General features: G+C 43.4%; 1 protein-coding gene across 9 annotated transcripts in view; it reads right to left on the reverse strand.

The window, feature by feature from the left end:
- The window catches only part of RAPH1 (Ras association (RalGDS/AF-6) and pleckstrin homology domains 1), an 85883-nt gene extending 78517 nt beyond the window's left edge, over window positions 1-7366 (reverse strand). The window contains exon 1 of one of the 9 annotated variants that reach the window (XM_038182490.2): window positions 6487-7366. The gene's annotated coding sequence lies outside the window, so the exon portion shown is untranslated. Of the gene's footprint in view, window positions 1-4525; window positions 4586-4938; window positions 5026-6120; window positions 6329-6486 lie in introns of those variants that run through there. The other 8 variants (XM_038182493.2, XM_038182491.2, XM_038182494.2 and 5 more) reach the window with 8 other exon arrangements.
- Between the last annotated feature and the right edge of the window lie 457 nt (window positions 7367-7823).

The raw sequence follows: 7823 nt of genomic DNA on the forward strand, positions 1-7823 counted from the left end.
AACATCTAAATACATTTCAGCCAGGAAAAGCAGAAGGAAAAAAATTATCTCTAATTTTAACTGCTTCTCTTCAGCTCTATTAATACCATTTCATTATGGGACCTGCTAAAGAAACAATGAGCGGAAGATAAAATTCTCACGACTGGGTCAGCACCATCAGGGATGCAGACAGGGAGAAGTGCATTGCTGAGGCTATCCCTGGTGTAACAAATTCACCTGTATAAAGATTAACGTTTGGAAATTTTTGAATACTGAACGAAGCAACATTCCTTCCTCTCCAAAAAATATGTAGATTTGTTTTGCTAACGCTATCTTCTTTAGCCCCTATAATGAAACCTATCAGTGACATCTCATCATGAAAAGAGGGACTGACAGAAAGCCCACAAGCATGCACCCAAGTCACTCCTTCTGAACGTTTGTCTTTTTACTAACGGTATATTGCAAAGATCAATTCAGCTACTTCACAGAGCTAAGGATAATAACACTACAAGTCTAAAAGCTCTGAGGAAAATCTGTCAAACAGTTTCAGTATGTTTTATCAACAGTTAAACTAATCAAGCAGGCATTTTGAACAGTGGGGTATTTTATCGTAACAGTCAATGGAAAGACTGAAAAGAAATACAGAAACATTAAAGAAAACTTAAAGAACATTTTCAGCGCTGATTAAAACAACATGATTGGGGCAAAACTGTCTTACCACCATCTGAATGTTCCAAAAGAACAAAATTCCCTAACAGAAAAAAGAAGGGGAAAAAAAAAAGTGAGTTCTATTTTTGTAAAGGTAGCGTATTTCACAGTATGGAGTAACTCACTCAACTTTTAATGTTGCACTTACACTCAGCAAGCAATTTCATAATACATATTGAAGAGATTTAACTGTGTCAATGATAACAGAGTAAGAATTCAACTGTTTGAGACAGGATTATTTTATTATCAACCCTTAACATATTTTATTTGCACTTCTACCACTATTTAGCAACACAACCTTCACAATTCAGTCTCACAAGCAGATGATGCAAATTTACCAATTACAGTTTCAAAAGAATAGCAATTAAGTCTTTGAGACATTTCCAAAAATATATTTTTTTTAAATCATGAAAATAGACACTCCTTCAGAAAATGAAGAAAAAATCTGCAGTAGTTATTGAAGGTTCTGCAGAACTTCCTGGAGGAACCTAAAGTTTTTCACAAATCACTGAGAAACAGTGGCAGGATAGTAGAAACACAAATTTTTGGCTTGACAACAGTTTCCAGCTTAAGGAAAGCACTCTTACCAGCACTCTGTAACCACGTTCAGACGTTAGGACTGGGATGACATTGAATTAACTACTACTTCTATGCTAAAAACAGCTGTTCTTAAAGCATCAAGATTAAGTCTACTTGTGTCATTGGAAAACAACAAGCTCCACTAGGAGCCTTTCCTTAAGGAGCAAACTATTACACTGTTCCTTCCCACTGGCAAAGTCACTAAGGCAACAACTAAAAAACACCACCAGAAACAGAGGTATTGCACACCTCACCTCTGAGCACAGAGCAGATACACTTGTTGGTTTTTAACCAACTACTAAGGACAGAAAGATATGCCAGGAATACTACAGATCCTATAAAGCATAGCAAGTTGCTAAGTCTTTGGGGAGTGGGAGAGACGACATGAGACAACCAAGCACTGGCAGTGGGAGAGGACCCTGTGCCATCCGCTGCCTTCAGCTCTCGCTAGCCTGGGAACAGCTCTTTCTGTCAGTCCCAATGCAACCGCTCCCAAAGCTGTCTAAAGGGGAAGTTGTCAGACAGTAGTAAGGATACAGGAGGCTGGGGGCAGATAAATCTGTACCTGTTTTATTTCATGCATTTTCCCACTTTGTATGTGCATTTGAGAGAAACAACAAGGTTCTGTTTAAGCTTTCAATGACTTCTTAAATAAAAGCGCAGTACTGACACAATAAACTGATCAGAGCTGTAAAATTAGAGAGCATTGTCACCCTTCACACTTTTGTTTCCTTCTAATCCTTATCCAACAGAAATCAGCTTCTGTACTGTAATAAACTGTAGGAAGCAATAAGGTGACTTGGATCTATATTAACACAGCTCAAGCAAAACAGCTCTCATCTAACACATGAACACAACTTGCTGTTCCCAGCACCTACACTCCCAGAGCACTGGCCTCCTTGTAACAGCTCTGGAAGATTTCAGTAGAGTTCATATGTGGTAGTTAGAACAATACAATACTGACATTTCAACAACAGATGATGCTTAAGAGAGTTTTTAAAAGACAAGAATGATCCTTATACAATTAACCATTTGCCCTATTCAACATCAGTGCACTTTTAGCAGCAACTTGAGCTCTTCAACAAATTAAAATATTTACTCAAAAAAATAGGTATCATAACAATTTGTTACTGTATACAGTAATATTCCCATCAAACTCTAAAAAACATTTTCATATAAAAACTTACATTTTACAGCCTGCTTTCCTAAAAAGAAACACCAGAATCAAAGATTCAATCATCTTTCTGACTACAGCAGTTTAAATGCACATGGTAAGACTAGTAATACGGTAACAGGTAAAAAAATCTCTTCTATGGTTAAAATTTTTTCAAAAGTATTTCTTTTTAGTAGCTCTAGAATTCCCAACCTTCCCTCTGCCCCTCCTTTCTCTCTCTCTCCCCACCTCTAGCATTCAGCCAATTCATTATTTAATAAAGTGGCAAAAAATAACTTCCCTGATATTTAACCTCAGGCCAATCTCACGCACATAGTCTTCTTCCATTTAGTTCCTAACAAATTGAGTGACAGTGCACAGAACAAGACATTTCAAGTGCTCACTCTTCATTAGCAAATTAAAGAAAAAAATAACCAAACTCAAGAAAAAATATTATTTATGTAACACCTGATAGGAAAGATTTTAACTAAAGACTGTCCTACCACATAAATAAAATTATTACTTAGGACAAAATTGAGAAGTGACTACCTCTTTGAAAATTCAAAAACTATCAGTGAATACACCTTGGTGCAGTTGCATAAAAAGTATGCTGAGGATACATGTCTTATTCGTTATAAGATTTTTCAACTATGAGAATGATTACTTGCAACTTGAGTCAAAGAATTTTACGTCTTCCTCAGAGGAGGTATGCTGAGCTAAGTATTTATTACTACTTCCAAGCGCTCAGCTTTTGAGACTAGTATGCCATTTTCAATGAACACAGTTTTTAAGTAACAATAATGCTTGCAGAGGAAAAAGGAGAAAATTTAATTCCTTGTTACTCAGATTAGCAATTATAACAGGTAATTACAGTGCAAGTTTCTCCACTAGCATTCCCTAACCTTGTAGACATTCCTAGAGATGGAAAACATTCAAAGTACATACTCATCATCTGTGATAGCCAGTTGTGATAGAAAAATATTTTGAATACTTAAAGACTTAAAGTTACTGCTCGATAATACAATGTTATTTTTTGTAACAGCTACATTTTCTTAAACAAAATTAACAGGAGAGTTAGTTACACTCCACATAAAAATAGCATAGATTTGACTACTCACCAGTTTGCTGACTTGTCTATGTAATCTTAAACCTTAGTCAACAATAAAATACCTCTGTTTGCCCCCCCTTTTAATAAAACTCATTTATCTGATATTGCCTGATTCAGCCAAAACCCAACATGTTCTCTTCTAGACACTGCACAGAAAGGGTGTGAAACATCATGAAGCACGCACCCAGTGCTTGGTTTATTGTGGGCTGAAATACATGTTGGACATTTTTTGCCCGTAAGTGCCCATAACAAGTTCTAGATTTTATCAGCAGATCTCTCAATGTGAACAGATGTTAATGGGAAGCTGTGAAGCACATTATTTCAACTCTTCTACTTGAAAATTCAGTAATAAAATTATTGCGGAACATACCAGAAAAGGCAGTGCAATTATTTTGCAACCTTTGGCTTCCTTTACCACAAGAGATTTGGATTTTTCTATTATTAAGACAGCCTACTATTAAGATTATTTAAGGACTAGGATCTTCAGTGCTATTCTTCACACTATTTGGCTAACTGGCTGCGTGACTCAGATTTAACTCTGTCCCAGTTTGATAGATTCTGTTTTTTCCCCTCCAGTTGCTGAAAGACATTTTAAGAAGGAACATAAGTTGTACAAGCAGTAAAGATAATACTAACACAGCATAAGGATGGTAAATTTAGAGCACAAATTACATTTTTCCTGGAAAAAAAAAAAAGCTAGCTGATTTTTATTAAAAATCCTGATGTTGAAGGAAGAGACAAAGGAACACATTAATATTATATGAAAAATCAAATAGAGAAACAACACAATAGCTTCACAGCTGAAAAAAATCAGCAGCTTGGGGAGAGGAAGGAATGAGGAGATGCTCGCATATGCTGATACTCAAAAGACTATTAGACTCCCTCTTAAAAAATAAAGCCTCTTAAAATCAATCATACTGAACATTACCTATAAAAGTCAACAAAGCTATCTCATACAGTCCTATAAATCAACAGGACTTCTCTGTACCATGGTTTACCTTATTAAGAATAGAGCAGGATATAATACACAGGAGGTTCAAAACAATTTACATCAATGCATTATTCCCCTGGAAAAAAAAAAAAAATAAATTCAAATCTGAAAGCAATGGTTTCATGATATCACGCAAAGAGGGCTGATTCAAAATTATAAAAAAAAGCCAGTGTCTCTTTTCACATTATTTTTAATAACCTTTTGAGGGATTAACAGCTGGTAAACTGCATTGCTTCCTTGAATTGCTGCTTCTCGCTTAGCAATACCTTTCTCTCTGTCATCCCATGCTGAGTCAGAGAAACATTGGCAGTAGGATCCTTCACTGCATGTCATATGAGTCTAAAACTCAAGCCATATTATGGAATTATCTGAGAATAACATTTCTAGTATGGCAATAAAAGAATTCCTTAGGCCACTTACCTCTCTGTTCTACAAAAGAGAAAAATCCTCCCTAATGCAGAGCTCTGTAAAGTAACTGGAGTTTCACCCACTGCGATGAAAAACCACACGTCAACTTAGGCACAGAGAAACAGCTCTGTATTCCACTAACCACCACACCCACTCAAGAAGAATATAAGCACGTTATACGAAGATGTAGACATATCCATATTTCTTACTGTTTAAAATACTTCCAGAACTGGAATTTGTAATTTTTTTTTCCTTCAAGATGATTTAGAAAATGATTTTTCTATTCCTCTTTTTATAGGAAACTTCTTACCAGGGAAAAGCTGATTAAGCAGACAGTAAAACATGGAGGTTTGCTGTTTTAGATGCAGTAAGTGCATCAGTAAGCATCTAAACTCATTTTTCTGCTCAGTGTTGTTTTACAAGCTAATATGTCCCTGTCTGGAGGATAAAGGAGTGAGGGGGAACAGATGAAAAGAGGCATTTATGTTTAAAATGGAGCTACACATAGGTATGATTCTTCAGTCCCAGGAAACAGTAGTTCCCCATTTCTCCACCATGTGGATGGCAACCTAGAGGTAACAGCTGTATGAGACACTGCACTTGTTCCAAATTGAGTGCACCTGTACCCTCCGGTAGAAATGACACCACACATACTGCTGCTTTTTCCCTTCTGAACACCTGTGACTAGATAGAAAACCATAAAACAACCGAAATACAGGTAAAAATGGCAAAATGCAGAGACAGCTCCTGAACACACAGGGGACTATTTTCTGTCACATGAGAAAACAAACCCCAAAGAAAGCAAATCTTCTAAAATAGACAGGTAAGTCATTGACTTCTTAAAACAGCGTTAATGTAAGAGAAAAACGAGCATACCTGTAGCAATTTTACACAGGTCACATGACACACGTGTACACAGACACTCCTTCCCCTCCCACATCACTGACTTTCCAGATACAATTAGATGTGTGCACATACGTGTATACACACACACACACACACACACACCCCTCTGCTCATCGTGAAAACCCACGCAGACACAGCCTTGCCTTGGAGACCCCACAACCCCTCCACAACCCAGCCTGCCCTCACCAAGCTGCAGAGCTAAAAGGCCTTAAAGGCTCGGGTTTTAAGCAAACCAACAGCCCGCACCCCCAAAAAAAAAAAAAAAAAAAAACAAAAACACCACAAAACCTAAACCACGGCGCCCACGGCGCCCACAGGGCTGCAGCGCCCAGCCCGAGCGGCTCCAGACGCGAGCTGAGCGCGGTGCGAGCCGGCGGCTGCCAGCACGGCGGTGCCGGTGCCGGTGGCGGTGTCGGGGAGCCGCCTGCCTGCGGCTGCACAGGGCGGGGACTCCCCGCGCTGACATTGTCTGGGTGCCACACGCCGCAGCCCCGGCTCGCTCCCCAGCCCGTTCCGAGGGGCGCTCCGCGCGGGGGGGCGCCCACGTACACCCACCCACCCCCCGGCATTTCGCCGCCTTGTTTCGCCCCCCACCCGCCGGGCAGGAAGCAGCCCCCCCCCCCAACACCCCCCTTAAGGCGTCTCCCCGCTCACCTCGCCTCAGCTGCGGGGAGCCCCCGGCGGGCAGCGGCGGTGTCCGTGAGGCGCAGGGGCGAGGCGGCGGCACCGCGCTCCGCCCGCAGCCCCCCGCGGCTGCTGCTGCTGCTGCTGCTGCTGCTGCTCCTCCCGCCGCTAATGGTGGCCGCGACTCCCGGCTCCCGCCGCCGCTCCCTTCCTTCCCCGCTGCTTGTTTCCGCCGCACCGCCTCCGCCCGGCAGCCGCAGCACGTCCGCGCCGGGCTCGGGCAGCGCCGCTCCCTCCCTGCCCTGCCCTGCCCAGCCCCGCTCGCCGCTCCCGGCTGGCCGCTCCCCGCCGCCGCTCCGCGCTCCCCCCCTTCGCCGCCCGACTTCCGGCGCGCGGAGGCCGCGCCTCGCCTCGCCCCGCCTCAACGCCAGCGCCCGGGGGGCGACCGAGGCCCTCCCTGAGGCGGCGGGCGCGGGAGTGACCGTTGGGCGCGCGGGGGTGACCGTTGAGGCGGTTGGCGCGCGGGGGCGGTTGGCGCGCGGGGGACCGTTGGGCGGTTGGCGCGGGCAGCGCGTGCCGTGCCCCGGCTGTGGCAGAGCCGCAGCTGGCAGCGGGACGGGGCTGGGCGCGGAGCGGAGCCGCTGCCCCCTGAGTGCGGCAGGGCTGGGGAAGGCAGCAGCACGGACCTGCCCGAAATGCTGGGGCAGGTCTCCAGGGTGGCACGGGGGATTCTGACCCTGTCCATCACAGCTCTGCATGTGTGTGCGTGCACGGGTACACACACACACTGCTGCCCCATCACACAACGCCTTGTGCCTGTGACCCCTGACCGCTCTAAGGAGGAGAAAAAGTGTTTGACTCTTTCCATCTGTTCTTAGATTTTTGCCAGCTAAAGTGTTCAAGGTTCAAAGTCATTAAAAACCTTTCTTGTGCATCAATAACTTGCTTGACCTATGCTGTATTTCTTGCTGCTCAGCTAGCTGTAGTGGTGTTTCCAAACAGGAGTTATGATGAAGTATTGTGGTATTAGCAACAGGTGTAGCTCCTGTAGCCATGAACATAAATAATTCAGGTGGTTCAGCCAGTACTTGAGAAATGTCTTCTCTCAGCTGTTACCTGTTGTTCAGATTAAACACCTGAAGAGAACTGGACACCAAAGCAACAGGTGCAATGGCAACAGAAGTCCACAACGGGAGTGAAGACTTGGGCAGGAGCTTCTGGGGCCTCAAGCCAGCCATCGTGATACATAATCTGCTGTAGAAACTGCTCCTGTTCTAGACTACGGCCACGAGACTTTCTCAGGGCTACTTTCCTTTGTAGGACAGGCTGCTGCTGTTTGTGTGAGAGCAAGTTCAAACAGGAGCTCC

This window comes from Anas platyrhynchos, chromosome 7, assembly GCF_047663525.1.
Source record: "Anas platyrhynchos isolate ZD024472 breed Pekin duck chromosome 7, IASCAAS_PekinDuck_T2T, whole genome shotgun sequence".
Lineage (NCBI taxonomy): Eukaryota > Metazoa > Chordata > Aves > Anseriformes > Anatidae > Anas > Anas platyrhynchos.